Here is a 26,610-nt window from a genome sequence, read left to right on the forward strand (position 1 = left end):
CCAGATCTCTCAACAGAAAATGCCCTTGCATGGTCTCCTTTACCAAACTTTATCCTCTACCAACAGACCACCCTGGCAATGCAACCTCCTCAATTTATAGCTCTTACTGCATTGCTGCCAAAGTACTTTTTCATGCAGCAGGACCAAGGAAGCCTTTATGACATACCCTAAAAAGCATCGCCTCGTTCGAGTTTGCTTAACACTGAGCTAAGTACTGGCACAAATTACTGGGGAGAACTGAGACAGACAGAGACTTGTGGACAGCTCTGGAGCTGCTGACAAATGAAAAGTTCAAGGGAGAGTCCTGTTTCAATGCAGAATTCAAACATGAATTTAAAACCAAGCTGCTTATGACATCTGAGCACAACTGCAAGCCATGGGTGAAGAAAACTCTTCTCAGCTAAGTTTGGCATCCAAATCCTCTATCCTTTTATTTAAAAAGCAATAAAGATCACAGGAAAAGAACAGAGAGCAAAGTGGATCGAGAATTTTCCTTCTTTTAGAAAATGCCCTCGTCTACGTTCATAGTTTCACATGTTTGAGCAGAGGAGGCAACAGAAACTGAGCTTGAGGATGGTGCTATGTTAGAGACATTGGTGGATAGAAATAACAAAACCACTCCTGGTTGCTTCTGGTCTTTTAATGTAGCTGATGGTTTACATACTCAATACACACTTCTTACTATGATTGGGTTAAAATGGTTTAAGATTAAATAGAAAGGACTAATATGTCAAAATGCTGAAATGTTCATGGCTGAAAACACTGAGATAGTAGAACTTGAAGAAAATGTTAATTTGGCTTTAGCAATTGTGTTAACTAAGGTATATTAACTAATTGTTATAGCGTATTCAAACTTGAGAAGCTTAAAATCATTGCAAATTATATAAATTAGGCACGCTTAATCTCCATGCTTAAGGACACCCCTTAAGGTCAGTCTTGTTCCTTGCAATTTGAAAGGTTATGTTGAAGCTGTTGTCAGTGGCATCTTGAGGCATGGATGTTTTTTTTTTATATGTTATGAATTTTGTTATTTATATGTATTGCATGACAGAATTTTTAAGAGAATAGACAATTTCAAAGATTCTAGGTACCCTTTTTAAAAGTTATTATTATTTTTGTTTGTTTGTTTCTTTTTCCCCCCTAAAATGTGGGAAGTAAAACCATCTAGCATTCAATACTGGGCTCAGTAAAAAATCATTGGCCTGAAAGTTCAGGCTGCTATCTATAACCTAAAATCCAATACCTCCAGTAACAGATTACATTATATTTGACCTAAACAGTGGGCAGGGTTCTTTATCCAGAAATAATGTCCTATTGCGCAAAACCAGTGTTTTCAAAGACCGTATCTTAGAGCGGTGTATGGAAATATAAGACCTCTTGTATTCCCAGGAAGATTACACTAAACCAAGTCACATTATACACTTATGTCCAATAAGGCAGAAACACCTACTATGCCATGTAGGAACCTCAAGCATAAACACCCAACGTTTCTTTTCACCACCAAAGAAACCACACCACATCACCTAGCAAAAAAGTCATCTGCGCGTAGATAAGTCTTCAAGAAGAATGAAATGGATACATTTCACAGGAAACAGACATGTTCCAGAAGATTTGGATCCCCATTTTTTATGTTATTACCTCACACAACCTGCAACACACACACAGGATTCAGTTCCAAAAAATAAAAATAAAAATACCAGCATGTTGAAGGCATCTGAAAGAGCAGTAAATTACAAGTAGATTGGAAAGATTGATTTGTGAAGAAGTCACAACGAAGTGGAGACATTGCAATCAGCATGTGGATGGTGTAACAACAGTCTGCCAGCAATCTCTGAATGCCCTCAATTCCCACTGGCAAAGTGAAATCAGTGGGAGGTTCAGGACACTCAGCAATTCATAAGAATTAAAGCAGGGCAATGGCTGTGCTTATTGTTGGTTAGGGCTGTACCCTATAAGAGCTAGATGCCGAAGGAATGTATGGCCTATGTTGTAACAACAATGTAATTTAGGAAGATTTAGCAGAAGGGATAGGATAGTGAAAAGAGTTACGGCAAGTCAATGATGTTGACAACGGCTGATGTTGCCCACTGGTACAGGAATCTGAGAATTTGCTCCATCAAATAGTGTTACTGTGCTTTTTGTATCTGCTGTGGCTGCCATGGAAATCAGCAGGAGGTACTACTTTCAGAGCGACCTACATACATTCCTCCATAGCTGGGAGTTTAGGAGTTTAATGGCTACACCCACAAGACTCTCCTGGCTCAACTTTTTCTTAACCAAAACAGTAAGAAAAGTAACGGTCAATAAATCACTGGATGATTCCCCCTCCAGTAAAACTGGAGCAAGGCAACATTGCATTGACTGCACATTTCTCCTTTCTCTCACTTTTTCTAACAAATTTTGCCTTTTATTTAGTCCTGTACTGCGCACTTCTTATGTCTGTGCATATTCTGGGCACAAATCCTCTTTTCTTTGAGGAAAAAAAAAATTATAATAAAACAAGGACCTGCTGCAGATGCAGGCGGCTGTACCACCTTGAACTTCCAACACTTAACACCCGGCTTAAAATTGTACTATATAAACACATACAGAAGCTGAAACAGCACCAGCAGCTCTTCTGTCTGCTTTGCTTTACACACTAAACCACGATTCAAACAGAGTCCATTAAGGCATCCAAATGCGACTTACCACACGCGTTAATTGGATGGTGGGGGAAACAGCGAAAAAAGAATGCAGCCCTTGAATGTGGACATTTATGTATTTCCATTATTCAGACCCTTCGGATGCCACAATCTCCCACTTCTATAGTTTATAAATGTTTGATTTAAAATATAGCCATTTTATCATTTGTACCACATTTACCTCATCTTACCACCGTTCTGACTGGATGAGAAGCTAATGTAGCCTACACTGTCTGGTCAATTATTGCACGGACACCAGGGACCAATTAATGCCATCCATAAAAGCCTGAATCATTCTGTCAATTAACTAGAACTAACTATGTCATCAGATATATTACTGGTGAGCAAGTCTATTTGGTTGCAATATGTCTTGAAGGAGAGCAGTATCAAATGAATCACAATTGACTTGGACAACCGCTAGCATAATTTCAGAAGATGAAAAGACAAATGTGGTAGTTATTAGTGGTCCCCTGAGGAATTACGGCCAAGCAATTGTAATGTGCTAAGACTGTACTAGCAGGTGCCCACAGCACAAATCAGGCAGAGGGTTAAATCAATATTTTCAATTTCTTAGGATCAATCCAGTGTTTGAACAAGATGGAAACTTGTTAGCAATTGGCAGAATGTGTAAATGAAAAGTCAAACTTCTTATTATTTGTTAAAAAGGAATCAGTGCTCTGCATCATGCCCTTGGCACAAGGTAATGCTTTCATGATCCAGTTGCTTGGGCATTCACTAAAAATCTAGCAGTTCTTAAATTTTAATAGAGTGCAAAAGGTTACTTTAATACACGCCGAACATTCAAGATCTTTAAAAATGATTGAAGTGTCAATAGGAAAGTTTCTGAGCTGTGACAACAGCATAGTTATTAATGATTAGTGCAAGAAGCAGAAAAACCTTGATCGCTTTAGGAAGGTATCTCACCAGGAATGCAGCTTGACATCTTTGGTACGACTTCACATTTATTTGGTTCCATACGGAAGAACATGAAGATCATTAAGTGATTCTTTACCAACTGAATATGAAATTTAAAAGTGGCCTTAGAAGCTGGTTGCATTTAGCACTGCTGGGATTAAAGCTACCTGTATAGCAGGATCTACAGAGTTGGTGTTGAATTCCCTAGTTTTAACACGAAGGTATCAAGCTCTTCTTTACACCTTAGTATTGTTTTACAGGAAGAAGTCTCCATCTACTCCAACAATCAGGTAAGGTCTGGATAATACATTTACACGAGTTAGGGAAACATGCCCTTTAAATTACATCTTAGACAAGGTACAGCCAAACCTCTGGGACTGAGAAGAAAAGGTGAAGACACAGAAGGCTGTTCCCAGGGTCACAACCAACTCCTCGCATCCATTATTTCAAACATGGAAAACAAGAACCTTAATTTATCACTTTATAAAACTAAAACCGCTGTTTGTAAGAAAACAAATAGCAAGCCCCGATGGTTAATCTAAAGATCGGAGTTGTAACAAAAGGCACATAAAATACATGTGAAGAGTAGAAGAGTATCTGCACTCCCAGTACAATAATACACTTATCTAGATGTTTGGCTAATAGAGGAATTCTCAGTATCACCTTCAGTATTTTGGACTTCAGTATTTTGGACAGAAGGAGGCAGATGAAGCTCCGCTTTCACAGTTGTCAGGAGCAGTAATACTGTTTGTGATGTTCTTTGTTGGCTGTTGTTTAATTGTGAAGATAAAATGGTTCGTCTGCCTGGAGTGTTTTCAGCCAAAGGATCTCAAGCAATTCTCAGCACCAGAGCAGGGAAACAATCTCTCGCTCAGCATACGGCCAACCTGTGAATTCACTGCTACAGAAAGTCACTAGCAACATCTCTATGGCTGCTGCTTTTAAATCATAGTTGCAGCCTTCACTGACACAGGCCAAATTAATAAAGAGCACTTGAGCTTCAAGAAACTGCAAGCTCTTGACAGCCTTACATGAGATGCTGCAGATGAAGTAGGAGATACCTATTTCTCAAGACTTTCCAGTGGAAAACAAGAATGTTGAATCAAATGAAATTTAAAAGAAAGAAATGGGGATAATGGATTTCCCTATTTCAGGGTTGACTTAGCTAATGTATTATCAATCTTTAACCCACTGTAGCTTTGTCTGATTGTGCAATCTCTCTCTTTCAAGAAGACCTTTCCTGTATATGCATTTAGCACAACATGGGGGATGCTCCATATCGCAGAGCACTGGGTACAAAGTACACAGATAACACTATCAGTGTAAGACAAGTATGACAAAACTCCAGGAATGCAAAACATGGCAGCACTTCCTACTAAATTGCCCCCTATTAGTTGCAAAAAACTAAGAGAAAGAACTCAGTAAGCACAGAGTTATTCTTTGAAGAATAATGGAGGAAAGATAAGCCCAGTAACACAAGATACACCGCCGATAGATTTTTGCTTGCCCAAACCCTCTATCTATGCACTGTTAATCTGTAACGTGTTTTTGGCTCCCCATACACGTCCCTAGGTGAAAACCATTAGCGGGCTCTAGGGAAGACGCAGCATACCCTTCCTTCCTCATGTTGGGCTGGGGTGGCTCAAAGCACCTACACCTTTAAGAAGCACAGAGAATGAGCACAATCACTGAGGTTCAGCAAACAGGAGATGATAAAATATGGAGTAACTTGAAACCAGCCCACGCACTGCTGTAAAGAAATCTCCAGCTTGTCTCTCGCTCTCAGACACACCCTTGCAGCTCTTTGGGAAAGCTGTGCCCTGCTCGCAAGACAAGGAGCTAATTGATTCAATTGTCTTCTGTGTGCACAACTATAAAATAAAGTGCCTAAAGAACAGTGCGGACATGCAGCTCAGCTGACCGCATTAAACGACTCTGCTGTCTGACAGTGTGCGGATGGCCGAACAAGTGCCCCAATTGTTCCAGCCAGACGCCACGGGACCAAGAATGCATAATTTCAGTACTTGCATGTCCAACAGTAGGGTGCACTGGCAGCAGAGTGGTAGTCCAACATCAAGCTCAGCCATCTCTGGCACCCTCCTCTATGAAGCCAGGTGCTCTCCAAGGCAGCACAGCCAGGGCAGGTCCTTCCCCCCACCCACCAACCAACACCCACCAGGTGCCTCAGTCCACTGCACTGCACGGAAGTCTTTCTGCTAAGCAAAGACATCAGTCAATTCCACTAATGATGAAAGGGGAGAAATGTGGTGTCAGAAACCGCTCTGCAAACTCTGCTCAAGTGCTGCTCTTAGATCTCAAACATAACAAAGCCAGCTACTGATTACGAATATAAAGCTGAACACTGAAGCAGTCTAAAAACACAAGGCTGAAGACACCTCTAAAATGCTTTCTCTAGAAATGATAATACAAACCATATTTAGAATAATAGTTCTACCCTTTGTAAAAAAGCATACTGAAAATTTGCAAAAACTAGGGAAAACCATGCAATGGTAAAATAATTCTGAACCAACTTCAGCAGTCACCAAATTTCTGTATATATCGTTTCCTATGGTTTAGATATGGAGTAATTCCACCAAACAGGGCAACAAAGTCACACTGCTGTAAAACATGGAAGTGCCTGAGGAGGATCAGATCTAACACAGTGATCAGATTCCACGGATTTAGGCAGATAACTGATAATCCCCATGAACATAAGCTCTCTATCAGGTACGCAGGACCTACAATTATGATCAAGCTAGAAATTAATTTGTAGGTCTTCACTAGCTAAATTAAGCAGCGAGCTTCAGTCCTCAGGGCAGCTGAAAGCAGCCCCCTATCACAGAGACCAGCAAACAGCATCAACACCCAGAAGAGCATCTGCAAAGAAAAGTAGTCTGTAGCTACACAACCTGTTATTCCTCATCTACTATTATTATTATTGTTATTATTGTTGTGGTTCACATCATGCTTCCAGTATATTTAAGCCAAGTAAAAAAATATATATACTCAAAAATAAAGACTTAAATCTTTCCAGGATTAATGAGCTTTGAAAAGCAGAAGCAAAACTCCGAACATCCTTTCTCCTATTGAAATTCTTCCGCAGGGGTGATGCAAAGTAGAAAGCGTGTGTTATTACAACCTGTTAATGTTTTGCTTAGATACTGTTCTGCTGTTTACCATCACTCCAGAAAGGACTCCACAACCAGGAAAATCAGTGCAGCTAAATTGCAACACGAAACTAAAGGCAATTACTTTGTGATTAAATTTATGTCCTAGGCTTAATTAGGATAGTCACAAAAATATAGGTAATTATTTACAACTCAAATCTAGCACAGAAGGTTAAAGTAGAATCATAAGTGGAATGGAGCCTTAAAACCCATCTGGTCCAGCTCCCTGCAATGAACAGGGACACCCACAGCCAGATCAAGTGCCCAGAGTCCCATCCAGCTTCACCTTGAGTATCTCCAAGGACAGGGCTTCCACCACAGCTCTGGGCACTTTTGGACTCAGGGAGACTTTGAAGAGAAAAGGAGTTTGTTTTTTTGTTTAAACTTTGGGTAATTTGTATCCCTGCTTTCTCATCATTTGCTGAAAAACACAACTTTTCAAATGTAATAATAAACCCTAAACATGCTCAGCTAATCGGATCAATTGCAACTCACTAGCAAAACACATTCTCATTTTCAAGGCAGATGAAATTTTGCCACCTCTCAGCTGCTGCGAGAGTCGATGTCAGGTGAAAAACGAGATAAACCAGACAAGTATGTCTTCCAGGCAGCACACTGCAGCAATTTTTGTGCTGCGTTTGCAGTGATGGTCCCTGCAGATCTTTGATTTGCTACAGTTTTATCTTACTGAGTCTCTGCTGAGCAGCAACCGCTCTTCTGAAGAGGCAGCAACCCCTTCCCACGGGTCCCAGGAATCAAACAGGCCAGTTCTCAAAAGCCCCTTTATGAATTTATGAACTTCTGCATATACAAAGAGGTGAAATATCAAAATAGCTCCTAACAGCTACAGTGCCAAACCATGATTTCTGACCTTATTCTAATGGACCTGAAGCAGGGGCTGAAGTCTCTCCTAAGGCACTTTCTCCTGTTACCGTAATGTAGCCATCATTTTTCTTCCATAGTTGAGCCTGAGAGGCTGCACTGTCAGTCCAGTACTACATGACCTCCACCAAACAACCACAACTGAAGGTAGCCAGCCTCTTGTGACTCTGGATCAACAAACCCTTCGGGCTTCCTCTCTCTTTTCTGTTACATTGGCCCATTCTTTGTTCTGCTATGGTTAGGTCTTTCAGATGAATGACCCTTAGGACTGTGAAGTGGTTACAGTAATGAAGCTGAAAGCACAGAGCACTGCATGACGATCAGATCTGCAGCGCTGTAGCTAGGTAAAGTCATCAGACCATATGATTATAAGGCACTTCTCTTTGCAGGCCCCCAGTAATTCTACTTTGGTTACATACAATGCCAATCCCACAAGGAATGATCTGGCTTGAATGGTACGAGGCTTGAAGGTACTCCAGGCCAAAAAGGCAAAACTGAGCCCTATACAAATGGCTTGCAAATGCTAAGGATGGATACTTCTGTCAATCTATTGCAAACAGAAAGCAAAAATTAGCATACGCAGTAATTGCCAGTTTGTTTCACTGTTGTTTCCTCTTACTGTAAACATCATCCTGAAAGCTCCTGATGACACAGCAGTTGTAAAATGACTCTTCTCATACCATAATATTTATGCAGTGTATAATCACAGCACACTCTAAGGTCGACACAAAGGCACTTTTAAAAAGAATTAGTATTGCATTATAATTACATAGCTATATTATTTATGAGTTGCAATATTTGCAGTTACTTTGAGGTTTCAATTACATAGTACAGGCTTTTGAAAACAGTTCCTCAAAGAGCTCCCTTAGCATAGAAAATCAGGGACAACAGGTAGAAGTAATGGGCAGGCGAAAGGCACAGCAGAGAAGTAAGAATAGCCTGACAGCTGTGCCAGATAAAGTAACCAGTATTTTCCTCTTTTTAAATAAATTTTGGCACACATAGAGCAGGCAAATCAAAGCAATTCAAACGCTGCCAGAGCCCTATTGACATCTATACAGTGTGCTGCTTCTCTATGGAAAAACGAATTTCCTCTAAAGCACTCCACAAGCTCCAGGGACAGGGAACGTGCCCCAGCATCACCCTCTCTAATCTCTAACAAACACAGGATGTCTGGGCTTGGAGGAAAGCAATGAGAAGCACGAGGATCCTGAGGAAAGCCATACGGCTGGAAGATCAGGAGCAAAACAGCAAGGAGGACACAGGTTGTGCAAGACAAAACACTGAAGAGCATTACGGTCCTGGATGAGTGAGATGCCGTGCCAGGCCAGGCCAAAGTCAGCCCAGAGCCACAGAGTACACAAATGTGGAGACGAGAGTACTCCCACATTCACATCATTGGCAGCTCTGCAGTGTCCTGAGCCAGAACTGGTGCCTCTGGATGCAACGAGGGATTCTTCTCCTGTCTGTTTGCTTTTTGACATTATGTAAGCACTTACCTTTCACTGTATTTCACAAGAACCTTCCTAGCTAAACTACATTCTGTATGGAATGTTATCTCCCTTTTTCCATTTTGACCCTCTGACATAAAGTTGAAGATTACTACAGAAGAAATGGTAAACAGCTGCTCTTCACTCTCTTTTGTGCAACTTGATTTTGCAGGCTTTAACCCTACCCACCTTGAGTCACATCTTCTGGACTGAAGAGGTGACCGAGTCTTTGCTTGCGCTAGAGTTGATCACAGGGAAGTTCTTTGATTCTTCTTGTTTCCCACTTTGAACCCCTTCCAGGTCTGCTGTTCCCTTTCAGAGGAACAACAGGAGCATATGAGCATGTAGCAAGGCTGCCCTGAGCCACCTCCCTCGATCTGGCAGCACCAAAGAAAAGTCGGGTTTCTCAATAAAATAAAATAAATTAATAAATCCAGGAGCTGCTTTTGTGATGCTGCCACACAGACTCACTTCTAATACAGTCACCTAATACAACTGATGCTAAAAATCAAGTAATCACTTGCCACTTTTATTTCCTCACTCTTTTTTCTTTTTCCTTCCTTGCAAGTGTGGGAACATCAGCATGGACTGGATTGCTTTAGTTTCAAAAACTTGCAATCCTCTCACAATATCTTTTGCGATTTTATGGATCTCCAGACATCCGCAGACCACATGCAGAGAACGCTGCTGTTCAGTGCTTAACAGACAGCCAAACAGGAGTTATAGGGACAAAACAAGTTTGACTCAAACTGCCCTCTATGGTACGACTAAGTGCTCAGGAATTCCCTGTATATATTCAAAACCACTTAGACATAATCTGATGTTCATTTCCCATGCAATAAATTCACACGTGTACACTCAAGCGCGGTTCTCTGTTTTGGACCTGAGGCACAACAGAGATTAATGCTTGCTTCTGAGGATGCATCTTAATATGGAGGTAAGTCCAGGAACCATGGGGAGCAGAACCCCCAGGCACAGCAGAAAGAAGTATGGCCAAAACCCTATTAAAGACACCGTGCCTGTATTTTTAGGGCAAATACTAATAAACACCAACTGTTTTCTCATAGTAGCTGACCTATGTGCAATTTTTAATGACTCACTGAAAACTTGGAACAGCTGTAAGAAACGGTCAGTAAAGTCAATTTAAGCAAGACCATAGCAATCAGATCGTGGGATAAGCAATTGTTCTGAAACAAAACAGTACAAATCTGAGCGATAAAGTGCATGAGATGTCCATAATGGGAGGCTTCAGGCTGCTCTTGCAATGGACCGCCTACAAAGATAGAATGGCCAGATGACAAAGCCAATATTCCTATAGCTTTACCCACTTCACTGCTTCCAGTCAGCCCTGCCTAACTTTGTAAAACACAGGCTGGATTAATTCTGATTGAAGGAATATGCTATACAAGCTAAAAACTTTACATCTGCTTGGATTTATTACTAACTGACATCACAATTCCAGCAATTCATAAATTTCCACACTGGTCAGCAAGCTATGACCTGCACGGAAAATGTTATGCTGACCTCACTGCAACAGCAGTGCTGAAAACTAGAAGACAGAATTACCAGTACTTCAGTGATGGCATTTAGATGGATTCAACAAAAAGACAAAGAACTCATCAGGCTCCACCAAAGGTTGTAAAATTACTATGACACTCAAGGGTAAGTGCTGTGGAAAAGAAAAAAATTGAATCTGCGCGTTATGGAAAAATAAAGAGGATAACAACTCCTTGGAAGAAAGACTTTAGAGACTAAATATGATACTTAAAATTTTCATATCTAAAGATGATAAATATTTATAATGTTAGACTTGTTGGTAAATCTAACAAAGCCACAAGGAGAAGTTTATACTCAGAGAAAACAATTCAAGCAACATCCTCCCAGTTCCGACATGAAGGAACATTTCAGTATTTGGTGTCACGAGTCCCTGAGTACTCCTATTTTGCCACAGTAAGTTCGCCTAGTTTAATACTGCTTCTGTTAGGTGTGTTTTAGATGTTCCAGGTAAGGTTCAAAAACATGACAGAATAACTTGCCCCATTTTATTGCCAGTTTCTAACCTGAAGAATTGACAGTTTATGCTCCCCATAAAAAGTTCATTTCTTCCAACATAGTTACAAGCTCTTACTTTCCACTTAAGTATTTTCCCTCTCATCTCACATGCTTCAGTGTCACAATCCTGAGGAAGGACCCACATTTTCAACCATTAATCAAAATACATCAGTTTACATGTGACTTGGGTTCATTAACAACCTAGATTTCATTTTGCAGTCCCATTTTGTAATGTGGATCCAGTTCTATTGACTGAGTGGTAATTAAAACAAATTCCTACACCGAGCCAACTTCACACCACAAATGCTGCTGAGGAGATGTATTGTTCCATCTACCTCAGAAGCACAAGACAAGAAAACGGGTCAAGGTGCTCAGCCATGCCTGAACAGCCCTTAGTCCTATTCTAGAGCACTGTAGGAGGGGAAGGACACTACCAAGCCTTTCCTAAGGAGCCATGTGGCAACACCACTGCAGGTGGTATTCTTGAGTTTCTGAGTGTGTGCTGACATCCATCAAGCCACAAACGGGGTTGGTATTGCAAATTAACGGCAAGACAGATACATGCAGTAATGAAGTAGTCATCCTAAATGACAATTAACTAAATGCCACCATCAGAATTGTCTTTGGGGACTGGCAAACTGAACCATCCTTGCAAACTCCTAGACGTACACTGAGCAGGAAAACACAACCTGGCTGCTCACAGGGAGCAAGTCCTAAAGGTGGAGCACCCAGCCTGCACCTGGTTCAGCCCCCATGGTTCTAACACAGGGTCTAATGAGTGTTTAATTATACGGATATACTTTGAGAGCGCTCAGCATCAAGGTTCCCCTTTTTTTGCTGTGTTGTATTTGCTGTATTTTGTATGGAACTTAATGTTCCATAATTGATTATATGCAATCTGTACCAGCTGTGCCTACAATGTACTGCAAATACAGTCTGGATGGAGAGGCAGTAAAACTAGAAATGCTCAGGCCACCAGTGCAACTCAGTGAATAGGTTTGGCAAGACAGAAACCAAGAAAAAGTGAAGCAAAGATTAACCTTTCTGGAACAAGACAGGTTTACTCAGAGCATTAGTCCTGAAAGGAGTGAGGTGGTGGTTTCAGTTGGATCTTTAATAGTCTTAACCTTAAAAGCACTACAGATAATATCCCATAATCAGTGATTTCTGATCAGGAGAGTCCTATAAGCAATTTTCCAGAGCATACTGGTAGTAATCTACTGCTGTAATCAGAAAAATACAAACAAAACAGTGCTCCACTATATACATATCAACAGAAAATCCAGGCAAAACAACCCAACTACCTTGGCTGCCTTGTCATTTTAGGGTGTAGCCACATCTTCTGTTTAAACTAGCAGCCAGAAACCCTAGTTATACACTCACAGTATGTTCGCAGTGTGTACAAAACACAGTCTTTTATTGCTGCTTAGCAGTGGTGACTCCCTTACTACCTATACTGCAATACTTCTACTTTTCTGGATTAATTTAATGCAAATTATCTGATTTTTGCTCAAAAAACAAAACAAAACAAAACAAAAAAAAACTGTGGGGAAAAACAATCTGAATTATAATCAGTTCAGCAGGAAAGTTTGCTTTCATCCCCCTCTCTTTAAAATTAGCGTGTATGGTTATGATTAATTGCTGAATCACACCATGTGCTCTTTCTACAGTAATTGCTAACTGAAGTAAACAGCAGTAGTGTCATCCATTTTAATGGGTTGGGATCACGCCACAAGACACAAAATAAAGACACTTCTTGCTTCAAAATGCTTAGGATCAAAACAAAAAACAAAAAAAAAACCCAAAAACACACACACACAAGAGACACACTGGGAAACCCAGAGGGATGAATGACTAGGAATTTAATTTCTCATTTATTGCTAATATTATTGTTGACTTGCTTGTTAATGTAATGTAACACTTACATTAAGGGATCCATGTCAGTGACCCACTAATGATGATCTCTGGCTGCTGCCAGGATAGGCAGACATAGAAGAGACTATTTTGGTGGTGTTCAGTGGCTATTTCATTGCCACTTATGGGACAAAAAGCTCTTAAACAATTTCGGGGTTGTTTATTTTTTAATAATTAGAGCTAGCTGAATTGTAGCTCAGAGAGGATAGAACAGGTAAGGGGGCCTCTGCTTTCTGCAGAGCAATCACAGTGTGAGGGAAAAGGCAGAAACTACAGGGCTGGTTTTATTCCCCTCTTCATCAGGTGGTGAGGGTGGAAAAACCCCTTCATTTCTCCTGTGCAATGCTACAGCCAGCACAGACGTGTCCCTCTGCAGGTGAAGATGAAGGACAGGAATTCCTGAGCCTCCACAGCTCCCTGCTTATAAATACAACCTAAGACCTAAGACTGTATTGGTTTTCAGGTTAGCACAGACAGCTCCACACAGTCCACAGGATGGGGAAAGGGCTGTGGGGAGAGAAGAGGGAGAAACCTCACCCCTGTCCAACCAAACCAGACCCCATTGGATTAAGCTGTAACTATCCAGCCAAAAAAAAGCCCCTACAACTGATAAACATGGTCTGAAGAAGGAGTATAATAAGGCAGTGGCAAATGCACACTTAGAAATCTCATTTTCTAAGACAACATGAAAACCAGTTCCACGTAATGGCAGGCATGGACATGGGCACAGGTGAGACTGCTCTAGTACCAGGTTGGTTTGGTTTTGCCCAGCTGCTTTTCAAAATGGTACACTTCCTAGAAAACTGGCATCACTCTCCAATGAAATCTGTAACTCCCTACTACAGTGAGCAGTCATAGACACAACTGTCCAAGCAGAACAGACCTATTAAAATAGGCAGAACACGACTAAAAACATTTGAGCAGCAAGTAAACAACTGCTGCTTTGAATCACAGGTAATGTTTATATCTGTGTAAGTGGGAGTAAAATCCTTCTGTTCTTAAGACAAAATGAGGAACTAAACGAGTGGCAACTGCAATGTGAGTCACAACAGCCCTCCACCATGACCATGAAAACCTACATCAGCAGAAAAAAAAGTCTCTTGATTCTTCACATGTGCATGCTTGCCTGTCTTTAAATCAGGATCAAACAGAAGCCATCACATAACTATGGCTTATGCTGGAAGGTGAAAAGGGCAACAGGTATTACCCAGGGCCTTGCAAACCAGAGCCAAACCAGCCAGGTTTCTTGCCATCATCCCCTCCTTAGCCGAGCTGGTGCATCACCCACTCCAGCTATGGCTATCCAGTCTGCAGGCTCCTCGGGCCAGGGACCACCTACTGTGCATGATCATCTACAGCCTCCAGAACAAGGCTCCCATTTTGACTGGTTCTCCCTAGGCTAGACCATAATAAATATCATTATTTTAACAATCACACACACATTAATAGTTGCAAATGTGTTGCTTGAATTTTCCTTTGAAATGCAATCTGTGCTCTCCTCCCTCTCCGCAGCTTAATCGCAGGCTGAGCTTTTCTCAGCTAACCGAAAGTGCCACAGGTAAGATTTCTTCCATTATCAACGCTTTTAATCTTTCAGTAATTTAAAGAAAATACATCTTTTGCTGTGATTGCAAATTAGCCCAACTGCTGTTTGGTTGGTTTGGTTTTGCTTTTGTGTTTTGTTTTGTTTTTTGTCTCTACTGAGCTGTTAAGCTCTTCTCAAACAGCAACCCATCGCAACACGGCCACAACAGCTACGCCTGGTGCAGAGCGATCCCCTTCCCTGCCTGCCAGCCAGAGACCTGCTTGAACACTATGAACCTGGCTGGCAGGTGGGAGCAAGGAGTCACCCACTGCTGCCCTGGCAGTTGTCAGGGCTGGCTCAGCAGCATCCATGCTTCCCACAGTAGCCACAGTACAATGCACAAGACCCTGCCATGCCCTCTGCACCAGCTAACCACCATAAAGAGAAAAGCTCAGTCTGCTCAAAGGGAAGAAATGACAACATTTCAGCTTGTTTGCCTGGGTTTTAAGGAACTTTTTTCCTCGTGTGATCAATTCCTCTCATCTCACTCAACCCAAAACCCAATTTATGAGCAGTACATATGACAGGGGGGTGGAGGCCCCATCGTGGACCTAAACCCCACTGTGTTAAGCACTGTATAAAGACAGCAAAGAGATGATCCTTTGCCCAAAGAGCTTACATCTAAGCATAAAATGGAAAAATCTCATTATTGACAGATTAATGACAATCTGTCAGAGTAACCATTCCTATTAGGAGTGTCTTATGCAGTAAAGTAGCGCAGAGGCCCTTATAATTAGATACTGATAGCTAATCTGATGCAAAAATCATGGAGTTAAAATTAAGGCCTCACTTCCATGGCAACATTGTATTGAAAATGGTGAGATGAGTACACAGAAACATTTCAAACAGAACCTGCAGATAGGCAACTGCAAGGACCAGCTCCAGTGCATGGGCTCCTTTCATCAGCTTCATAGGAACACACAACATTGGCATCCTGAGAACTGGCATTTTTAAGTAATGTCTGTGAATTTCTTTCTTTCAGCCCAGTTTACTGAGCTGGTTTTAATGCCACTGCCACAAAAATAAATAATCACAGACAGGCTGCGGTTAGGATTTTTTTTGCATATTGTTGCTACCTTAGATATATATGTGGAAACAAGATTTTCCTCGGATCAGTTCTTTTGCTTGGTGATCTATAATTCAGTTTTCGAATGTCAGCTAAACATAGTGCTAAACTTCATGAGTCACTGAGCTTTCATAATTACAAGAAGTTAGCACAAAAAAAAAAGGTCAGAAGTATTTGTTCTGCACGTATGGATTGCTAACGCACACACAGCTTGCAACAGCCTAAGGACACTTTCACACTACTCTCTTCCAGTCTCCCAGCTGCCATCTGAGATGGAGAAGCCTTTTGATATTCAATACAGCCTTAGACAGTGTCGGCACTTAGATGATATCTAAGTATATGTCAAGAAATACAGCTAGAAGGAGCTTGAGGAAAAAGGATCTCACATCCTCGTGTGGTATAAATGGGTATGCACTCATGCCTGCCAATGAAAATCACACCAATTTACACAACGCGAGCATCTGTCTCTTTTCCACGGGTAAGGACTTGCTGCCCAAGGGCAAGAAGCATCCCATGGTGTTATTTCACGTGGGCATATGGTTTTCCTTGCATTATTACTGGGTAGATCCCACATGGTCTCTCCCTTCCTCAGGAGAAAAAGATGTGGATTTTGCCTTCAAATTAAGTCATTCAGACCAAAATTACGTGGCCACAAGCTGCTTGGGCCCAAAGCTCAGGCTCAAAGATCTGCTATTGTACCATCCATTTCTAATCTGAGTACTAGAACCACTGAACTTCCATATATTTATTTTTACTGGGTCTTGATGTTTGGCAGTCACACCACAAGCAGGATGCACGCCTAAGTGCTTAGAGCTGATCTTCCAGCCCTTACATTTAAAAAAATCCCACCTAACTACCCCAAATGAAGTTCCAGCACTGCTTTAAGCCTTTCATTACAGACTTGTAAAAGGTGTCTGAAACCAAACACCACGCAGCAAGCAAAATTGTTTGATACTGAAATGCAAAATATACGCATTTTTAGTTTAAAAAAAAAAAAAGAGGTGGTCATTCCAAGTTGTTTTGCTGATCAATAGGATGAAATGAGTGTGCTAAACATGAAAAGCTTAGAATAAAGTGAAAGCATATGGCAGAACACAAATGGGGGAGTTCCACTTCTCTAAAAATGAAGATCTGTCAGAAGCTAGAAATGACAGCCCACAGGTACCTAAAGAAATCTGTTCACGACATATGCACTGCTCATGAAACATCCAAAGATGAAGGAGAAACTGTTCCAGATTTCACGCAGTCAATGTATTATACAGAAGAAATGCCTATTTTTGATGTTTTTCACTGACACACACTGATATACATTATGTCATTTCAACAAACAGCAGCTTGTCTGTACTTAATAACTACAAGGCGTGGGTAAGAAACAGCTACAGCATAAAACCCTAAAGACAAGGCTTCATTGTAACCATTAAACAATCCTTAAAATGCAAAATCACTCAGAGTAATATCTCTGTTTTACTTCAAATGATGTGAAGTCTGATCCAGAGCTGAATTCACTGTCAATTCCTGTCACAATGGCATTTCACATGGTATTTTTTTATGTATAATTCAAGGGACAAAATCAATTTAAATTTTTAACCAGCCAATTTCATTCATCAACTCCAGTTTGTTTGGTTTTTATAGTAAGAACTGTGCTTCAAATTTGCTCTAGTTTTATATACAAGTCCTTCTGGAGTATATCTGATCTAGTTTCTCCTCGTGCCAAAAGCTCTCTACCTCAAGAAATGACTGTTCAGGGGGAAAAAAAAAACAGGGCTTTCCTCTGTGTTCTGCCAAAACTGACCAACAAATATTATTAAGAAACTTAAAATTAGTGGTGAGATGAAAATAAAGTAGTCGTTGTTACTTTTACGTGAAAGTAGACAAAAAGCAAAGGCTCTTATAGCTGGCAGCAGACTTTCAAATAATGTCGGTATTTAAGTTCAGACAGATTCTACAGCTTGTCCATGACCTGGTACATGGATTTTCCTTGGTAGAAAAGCTGTGGAAATGGCTCATAAAAAAAGCTTTAAACTGAGCAGCAAGAAACCTATAGCACCCTCTCTTTCAAATCTAAGTGCTAGTTGAAAAATGAGCAAGTTAATGAATAAATACATTGCAGCAGGTCCGATTGGTAGGGCCAGCAGGCCTAATTTCCTCCTACAGCTGTACAACAAAAAGGAACCTGACAACAACAACCAAATCAAAACTAGACCCACAAACATACCAAAGAAATCCCATTGGGGTCTGTTGTTTGGGGCCCACCCAAGCCTACACCGATGGGGCTTTCCCTCCTGCAGAGCAGGTCTTTCCTTGAGCAAAGGAAACACTTTTTCTCCTGCAGTGTATACAGATCTAAAGCGACGACAGCTGAAATATATGTCATTGTAATGGGTTCTGTCATAACTGGGCAAAACACGGCAATGTTAGAAAGCATTTATCAAAGATATGACAGGGCTTTCAAATTATGCTGCCTTTCATCCACTGCTTAATAAAAATGTGCAAAGTGATAGAACACTACCTCGCCAACATCACTAGCAGCAAAAGACTTATTTTCTTTGGGAACAGCTATTCAGAAATAACTTCATCGAACTTCAGAGCCATAATTATAGGAACTACCGTGGAGGGATTTAAAAAAACAATCTGTGTGACAAAGCAATTATATAAACCTATTATCTTTAAACAAACGTTTCAGCTCTAATAAAGTCACTTGCTTTCCATTACTGAGACAAGAAAAAATCCTCTTGTTCCTGTCAGCCCACCTGAGCAGGACTTCTTGCCTGAGCATGGGCTGCAGCATTGAGTCCTTACACCTCCTCTGTTCCTTGTATTTGGAGGATGATTCAGTTGAATGGGCTTCGATGGTACACTCTTAAGCTTTCTACTCTCCTCAGCAAAGGATATATTACCATGAGCTTTAAATAGTAATGGGCATCTTTCTGCTTGCTTTGTACCTACCTAGAGTCAAGAACCTGCAATGCCACATTTCCATCACTTCAGCTCCAAATGCTTTACATTTCTCTCGTGACCATTTCACTCTCTTTTCTACTTACAGCAAAGAAACATAAGCCAAATTCACCCCAATTTCTGAGATCTCCCCAGGCCTTTACTCCTTATAGGGAACAGACGGGCCCTCCCTGATGCCATGGGTGCCCCAGGACCTGAACAGGATTAGTGTCACTCAAAAAAGGGAAAAGTCTTCTGTGTGAACACCACAGCCCTTGGTATCTTAGATTATCAAAGAAGAGGGCAGTGCTGTAAAATAAACTGAGTGGTCACATGCCTCTTCCTTGACGATTTCTCCCAGAGTTCCTAATAAAACCCATTATGTTAAAACACACACAAAGTGGTCAGACGCATACACGCACACACTCCCATTTATCAGACACAGCAGCTTAACATTTAAAGCATATCAGAGCCCTGAACAGAATTTTTAACTTGCATATTAAGCAGTTATTCTTTTGTCAAGAAACGCATTTGAGTCTACATTTACAACAAGTTACTGATTTCATATGGGCTCTCCAGGGGCATTCACGTGAATCCACGCGTGTGCCCAGCTGCCCACAAGGACCTCCGGCAGAGCAGCAGCCATGAGTAGGGTTTCTCATGCGTGCAGGACCCTTATACATATAACCCCTATTTGTAGGGAATGCCAGGAAAAATAAACTGCGGCCTCAGTTCAACCTGCCATGGCCACATAGTTCTGCCTGAGAGTGGTCTTCTACATTCAAGAAGTGAAATAGAAGACTCATGCTGCCAAGTTTCTGTCCAGCGTGAAATCCTGCCTTGTGATGTCCCAGAACAAAACAGTAAGAATACATGCAAAATATCCTCGTCAGCACTCTCCCAACTGCAGAGGCTGTAGTCCAAAATCTTCATGATGCAATTTCCCAGAGGAGTTGGTTTTCAGGCCAGAATCTCACCTCATCGGTGCCGAAGAAACTCCGGTCAAGATGCATTGGTGATCCTGGCATTTAACATGTAACCTGCTATAACATTTTTGTCTGGAGAATTTTACTTTGCATTTTAGCATCATTCTTCTTATGAACCTGCCAGACAATTTTCTTCCAAGCAAGCTCTTGTTTGGCTTTATTTTTCTGACCTTGGGTTATCTTTTACAGTTTAATCTACACAAGCTTAGAAATCAACTTTTGCCTGTGATAGCCAGTCCATCAATTCATTTGATTGTCCAGCACAACTTACAATTCGCACAAGCAATTTGACAATTGCAGAGTATTTCACACTGCATGTTATAAAGTCCAGTGCTGTAAAAATAATGAGACCTGGAATTACATACTGTATTGCAAATCTACTCATTCAGCAGTGAATTTTCAGGTAATTTAGGTGTTTTGATAAGAGGCATACCATAGGCCAACCTGTCATATTACTCTTTTCACAAAAATGTCACGTGTCTCTCTCCAGGCTTACACGCGAGCCAACTCCCACTGGTCCTCTCCATACCTTCCTTAATTTGCAGGATACATAAGAAGAATAGGCTATTTTTAATGGATAGTTTCCAAACAAGCAAAGTCCTCCAGCCACTGAAGAGCACTCTGGAAGCATTTACTAAGGCTTGCAAGTTCATTATTGAGGAACATATGAGTCTTCCTTGACAATAAAGAAACCTGGGTTATTTTTGCCTGCTGGAAGCACAGAACTGGACTCTACACCCACAGATTTCTGATGCAAGCAGCTGAGGAAAGGGGTGTCCTGAATTGCCCCTTGGTCCTACACAGTATCAGGGATAAGAGCTGGGGAAGCGACATCCCCCCAGCTGCTGAGACAGGGGTGCCTGGTGAGACTATGGTGGGGTCCTGGCAGCAATGGTACAGCAGGCAGCAGCATCACGGTGGTCACAGATTGCATGATTTACAGAGCTGGAAAGATCTGGGACATATCATGAGATTATACAAAATTGCCAAACAAATGACAAATCAAAACTAACAAGGCAACCAACCGCTCAATGTCAGCAGACCGAAGTATGTTCTGGCCTCAGGCAGCAACTGCTGGTCACTCCACATCACCAGATACCATTTGCCTCCCAGTCTCCTATACCTACTCAACTTTAGCTGGGCCTACTGTGTACCCCCAGCAGGTGGGAACAGACATGCTGTCCCCCATAGCTCAGCACCTGCCCTATAAATCTGTCTTCACAACTGTTTGCATAGCCCAACTTCAGCAACCTGTAGCAACAACTCAAATCATTCTTATTTCTGTATTTAATGTTAGCTTTCTTGCTTACTGCTTTGTTTCTGCACTTAATACACAGCCTGCAGTCACTGAACTTCAAAGCCTTGCAGTGTGCTATAGCATGGGGTTAACATGCAGTATCTTCTTAAATTACAAGGATGGCTTAATTCAAAGAAAAAATAGCAGGTACAGAAAAGCCAGTCTGAAAGCAGATTGTAAACACTGCTTTGCTTCTAGCAAGTTCAATTCACTTCCAATTCTCATTTTCTTACAGGTTTAATGAATCTGTCAGTTTGATACCATGCAGTGGGATAAGTGAGCAGTCAGTTTTGTTTTTCAGGTTTTGTTTTCACGTTTCCAATTAAAAACAAGCAATTAATGGGAAACATTAAAATGTAAGAATGCAGCAGCTTTTAAACATATGGGAGCTTTCATGTGAGCAAGAAATTTGCCTGGAAAAGATTTAGGTGAGCTCACAACTTTCAATCAAAGATCTCTTTATAAGGTTACCATGTAATAGATGATTTTACACAACTTTATAGCTTTGGCTCTCACTAGAATGAATTATTGATGCTTTACTTTCATATCTGAGTGACTTGAAACAAACAATTTACAGTAGGTTTCACTGCTGTAAGCTCTTCAGACTTATTGCAGCTCTGGGAAAGCAAGCCAAACTTTCATCTGGATTTCATGTCAACAAAAACAAGACTGTAAAGGATATAGTCACTTTAGAAACAGATTGATCTCATCTCTGTACCTGAACCCAATTGACAACTTATGGACATCAATTTCAGCAGAACAATTCCAGTTTACACAAGCTGAGGATGCGGCCCACATTTTCAAAAAGGGAGGTCCTTCCCACTGGGTTGCCATCTGTCAAGATCTACTTTAAGCTGATTAAACAGTGTCAAGTTCTAGCAGGCGCTCTGAGTTTTCCATTTCTGGACAGATACAGAGCAGGTCTGGCTTCAGGAGAGCCGAGCTGTAGATTCAAAGGTGCTGACAACACTGAACACCTTTTTAAGAGTTGGAAAACACCCTGACAGTTCAGACATTCTGCTGCGTTCATCCAAGATGAGCTTGCCTGAGACCTGTGAACATGACCAATCAACCTGCTGGGGAATAGAAGGGCATTAAATTTTCTTTCTACTATAGGCAGAAAAGAAACAAACGTCGGGTATCTGAAAGAAACCCAACTAACAGTTATTCCATGTAACCATGGATTTCCTATCATTTTGAGCATTTTCTTTCCCTTTCTGCTATTCATGTGATAAGCCCACTTATGCTACTGGTCTTAAAACAGACTGTAAACAGCTGGAACAGAGATCATCTCGTCTTGTGTGCACAAGACCTACAACAATGGAGCCTTTATCCTGCTGCAGACTTCCAGCACTGCTATAATTCAAATACTGCTAATAATGATAGTGACTGGAATAGTATGAGCGAGACATTAACACGAATAGAGAATAACCCTCTATCAACCAGCCACTCTATAGGAATAACAGTATACCAGCCACACCGGCAGCGTTTGCACCCATTCTGCTTTTAGTCCTGAAAGAGCACCAAACACCTCAAATCTCTGGAAAGACTGCTTCCAACACATTGTAACACACGAAATAAAAACAAACAAACAAAAAGCAAACTAAACAAGTATGAATGAGCAAAATGTCCATCAAACAGGAAAATGCTGGCACTTTTCACGTGGCCTCCCTCACCATGAGCATACCGCCTTTAGGCCAGACACTATTGTCAGATCAGAGTATTGAGGTTTGTGTTACCATGATAGATCTTCTACTTCCTTCCATAATTAATTTATTCTATGGAATCAACACTGGTGGGTTTCCCTTCAAACAGTCACTGCAAAGGGAGACAAATAGGCCCCGCAGCACCCAGCACAGTTGAACAGCTGCAGCAGCATCCCTTCAGTGTGAGCTGGAGTGCTCTGAGATGGCCCAGGGAGAGGCCAGGGCTGCAGAAAGGGCTGTGCCTCCAAGGCCAGAGTGGGAACAGGCAGGGAGCAGCAATCTGCTGGAAAGGAGACCCAGAAGCACAGCTCTCTGTTTTAAAAGGCACCGTATTGCTGAGAAGTCACATGCTATAAAACTGGACGTAAATCATTGCAAACTTCAACTTTTTGTTTCCACAGAACTTTTTAAATGCTTTTGCTTTCACACACAGGGCCCTGTTCAGCATCTTACTGCCATGGTGTTTTTCTATCTTGACAATTCACTTCCGTGAGCAGGCATGCAGCCAACTCAAATGAGACTCAACGCAGTGAAAAGCCCTTCAGGTAAACAGTGTGATAAGCTAAACTGCAAAAACGAGACAATGTTTTTGGACTATGAAGCAGTTGCTATGGAGACGGTTGCTAATTAACTGCATTCAGCCAAGAGAACAAAGGGTTTAAGGGCAGACAGGACTCTGTATCTTAGAGTGAGCAATGCATAATGTCTTATGCAATCTGCACATCTATCATATCTGGAATACCTGAGCCTTTGCTTAGGTTGCAAAATACCTCCAGAAATGACAACGGGGTGGTTTATTCGGTTAAATTTGAACTAATTTTCAGGTAATTAATGACCGATCAGTATTTTAAAAACAAACAAGATGCATATTTAGGAGCCACAGGTATCATTAATCAGCGCATAGAGCCAGGACTGCACTAAACACTGAAATGATTTATGTTTACCCAGAGTTACTGCTTTCACAGCCAATAAAAATGCCATTGAAAAATCACTTTTAAGAATATATAACGTACCTAACCTATTATTCTGCCTTACATCTTACAAAAGGTTAGCATACAACACTCAGAAAAATTAAATCTCAGATTCCTTTCCCAGTTCCCCGACAGAGGCCTTGGGCATTAGTACCACGTTTCTGTTTGAACGAGCTACCCCGAGGAGATGTTGGTCTATGATATTTTGCAGGGCTTACATGTTGGGATATTGTGTATTCTGACTCTACACAATTTCTATAATGCACTGTCACATTATCAGAGGTAACACAAAGCCTTATCCAGCATAGCTCCAGCTTGCAGAGCTGCTCTGTGAGGCTCCAGAAGCCCAAGTGAGCCCACGTTCAGGTGGAACCACCAATCCCTGCCAGCAGGCCACAGAGAGCCACCCAGCCCCACGTACCTATTGCCTTGGCTGCTCCTACCAGGAGTCCCCAGTAGTGGGGCTCAACACAGTTCCGACTTGAGGCATTGCCTTGTGACATCAACACAGTTCCGACTTGAGGCATTGCCTTGTGACATCAGCGCAGTTCTGACCTGAGGCATTGCCTTATAACATCCACAGCTTGTAAGTGTGCGCTTTTTTTCCTCATTGCCCATTGCCCATTAGTGAAACACAGAAGATCTGCAACAGTTGTGCAGACCAGGCACCTCTGTACAGGGCACAACTCACGTGCCAACCAACCAACAGACACATCTATGCTAACACAAGACTTCTTAAAACCTGAATAAAGAAAGCAACTTTTTTTTTTTTTCTTTTTTTTCCCTTTTTAAAGCTTTAAATAATTAACTTATTTAAAATCAAGAGAGAGATTATTTTTTTTAAAGATTTAAATGCGTCTAGGATTTCAAGGGTCACAATCAGTTTTGAAGTTAAGTCCCTATCAAGGGGAAGGAGATGAGTTCACACCTCATATGAGGCTATTACTTAAGCAAAGCTTGCTGCACGCTGAACAAGCATCACATTAATTTACCACACGAAGGCCTAAAGTTTGGTCTTTTTTTTTCCTTTGACATTTTAAATTATGAGGCATTTGCAAACAGATCCTAAATCTGAATTGCACATGGATTTTCCACACCAGCCAATTCAGATTGCCCCGAGACATCCCTTCCACCATTAATCACTCACCCACACTGCTGTAGTTCATATTTCTTTTACAGAAACAGAGGTCTGCAAGATTCTTAAACTCTTGCCTAGAAAACAGAAATTATTACTTATGTGGCAAACTAAGTTTTAAGCATAAGGGACCCAATTCTGCCTTCAGTTACACTGCCATAAATCTTTAACAACTCCATTAGATTTATAACAGTGTAACTGAGGAGGAAATTGAGCCCAGGATATTTTCTAAATCGGTAATTAAATAGCAGAATTTTTGCTTGGCACAGAGTAAAGACCTCTTAGATTATGTCTTTGGATAAGCTACATACTTTTCTGTTCCTTGAGTAACGATGTTATGAAAAATTAAATCATCTTATTTTCACCAGTCCCTATATTACTCTGTGGATGGGCCACACTTCACATCATCTCATGCAGCATCAACACTGGGCTAAATACTGCCTCACTCTTCCACCCACCTCCCCTCTCTTCTCCATATAGAAGTTAAGCTCTTTATAGATGTCCATTATTTATACAAGCACCATGAGGACTTTTCATGTTTGGTTTCAAGGCACTGCTATATTAAACAAATGCCTAATCATAATAAAATGGCATTTAGCCAACTCCCTTACAAGAGGTGCAAGGCATCCTGTGGTCACATTATGCAGACTGGACATTTAAGAAGATGCAGCCAGCTCTCCCAGAGCACAGGATGTGGTGCAGGAAACATGGTTTTGCCACAGTGGCCCTAAGCTCCCTTAGGATCACTGGATAAACTGTGAAAGGGGCCCCTTCAGCATTAAACCGTAGATGGCAGCAGGGGGGGCGGTGGGGTGGAGGGGCTCAATTCCCTGCTTTGCTATAAAGCTCTTGATGACATTGGACAAGTTATTTAATCCCTCTATACCTCTTTTCTTCATTGGAGTAAAGGCAGCTTGTAAAACTTCCTGTCTCATATTTTTAATAGGACTCTTTTCTCATTGCATTCTTACTTCACTTGTCCCTCTGCTCAGTATTTCCAGCCCTAATGCATCTCTGCTGTGGTTCACCCCCCTGCCTACTAACCACACACACCAGAGCCCCACCACTGATACCAGCACCGCACACCCCAGTCCCACCTAGGCCAGAGCCAACTAGGGCTGGGCACAGGGCTTTCTGAAGTGCCCCATCTGCCATCTCCCCTGGCAAACCCATTACAGAGACCCAGGAGTCTTTTGTCACTGCCTCACAGGATGGAAAATTCTGCGGGTGGCTCCTCCGCACGCTATCCCTTACAGCAAGTAATTCGCCTCAGCACTTCACAGCCTCTGGTGATTAGACCTCCTATAGCTAAAAATACATCATGCACTCTAAACATGTAACATACAATATATGCCCGCATACCTCGCCTATCTAAATATATGCCAACATACCTACCTAATAACTGCTATGAATATGAATCACAGCATTTCTTTGCAGAGAGCTCACCCGGTGGGATGCAGTCAGCCACCGAAGCAGAGAAGGTAGGCTGCCAGCCAGGCGGTGGCTAGTTCTGAGCAGACCTCCTTGTTGAGGTCTTTTAAATTTCACTGGGGTGGAAGGGGACTGATTATATACACATACACTTATTCACAGACGTGTGTATGTACGTATGTATGTACCTATTAGCATTTATTTCATCATTAATTGTGCTAGAAGGTTTATTGCTAACAGGCTACGGAAGTACTAAACGAATGAAAATGCAATTCTTGTTCTAAGAATTAAATGCCTTCATGTGATCTGGTAACTCTAGCATCCCTTAAACTAATTGAAAGACTATTTTTACTACAGAAAATTATTTTACTACTTATCTATTGTCAACAATATCCACA

The 26,610-nt window shown here is 41.4% G+C and overlaps 1 protein-coding gene across 12 annotated transcripts in view; it reads right to left on the reverse strand.

Moving 5' to 3' along the window:
• Positions 1-26,610, reverse strand: part of TEAD1 (TEA domain transcription factor 1) — a 140,486-nt gene that overhangs the window by 55,555 nt on the left and 58,321 nt on the right. Inside the window, exon 1 of one of the 12 annotated variants that reach the window (XM_032445236.1) lies at positions 24,068-24,086. The exons of 10 other annotated variants lie outside the window; for them this stretch is intronic. The gene's annotated coding sequence lies outside the window, so the exon portion shown is untranslated. Of the gene's footprint in view, positions 1-24,067; positions 24,087-26,610 lie in introns of those variants that run through there. One more of the 12 variants, XM_032445237.1, reaches the window with a different exon arrangement.

Source organism: Coturnix japonica, chromosome 5 (genome assembly GCF_001577835.2).
Source record: "Coturnix japonica isolate 7356 chromosome 5, Coturnix japonica 2.1, whole genome shotgun sequence".
Classification (NCBI taxonomy): domain Eukaryota; kingdom Metazoa; phylum Chordata; class Aves; order Galliformes; family Phasianidae; genus Coturnix; species Coturnix japonica.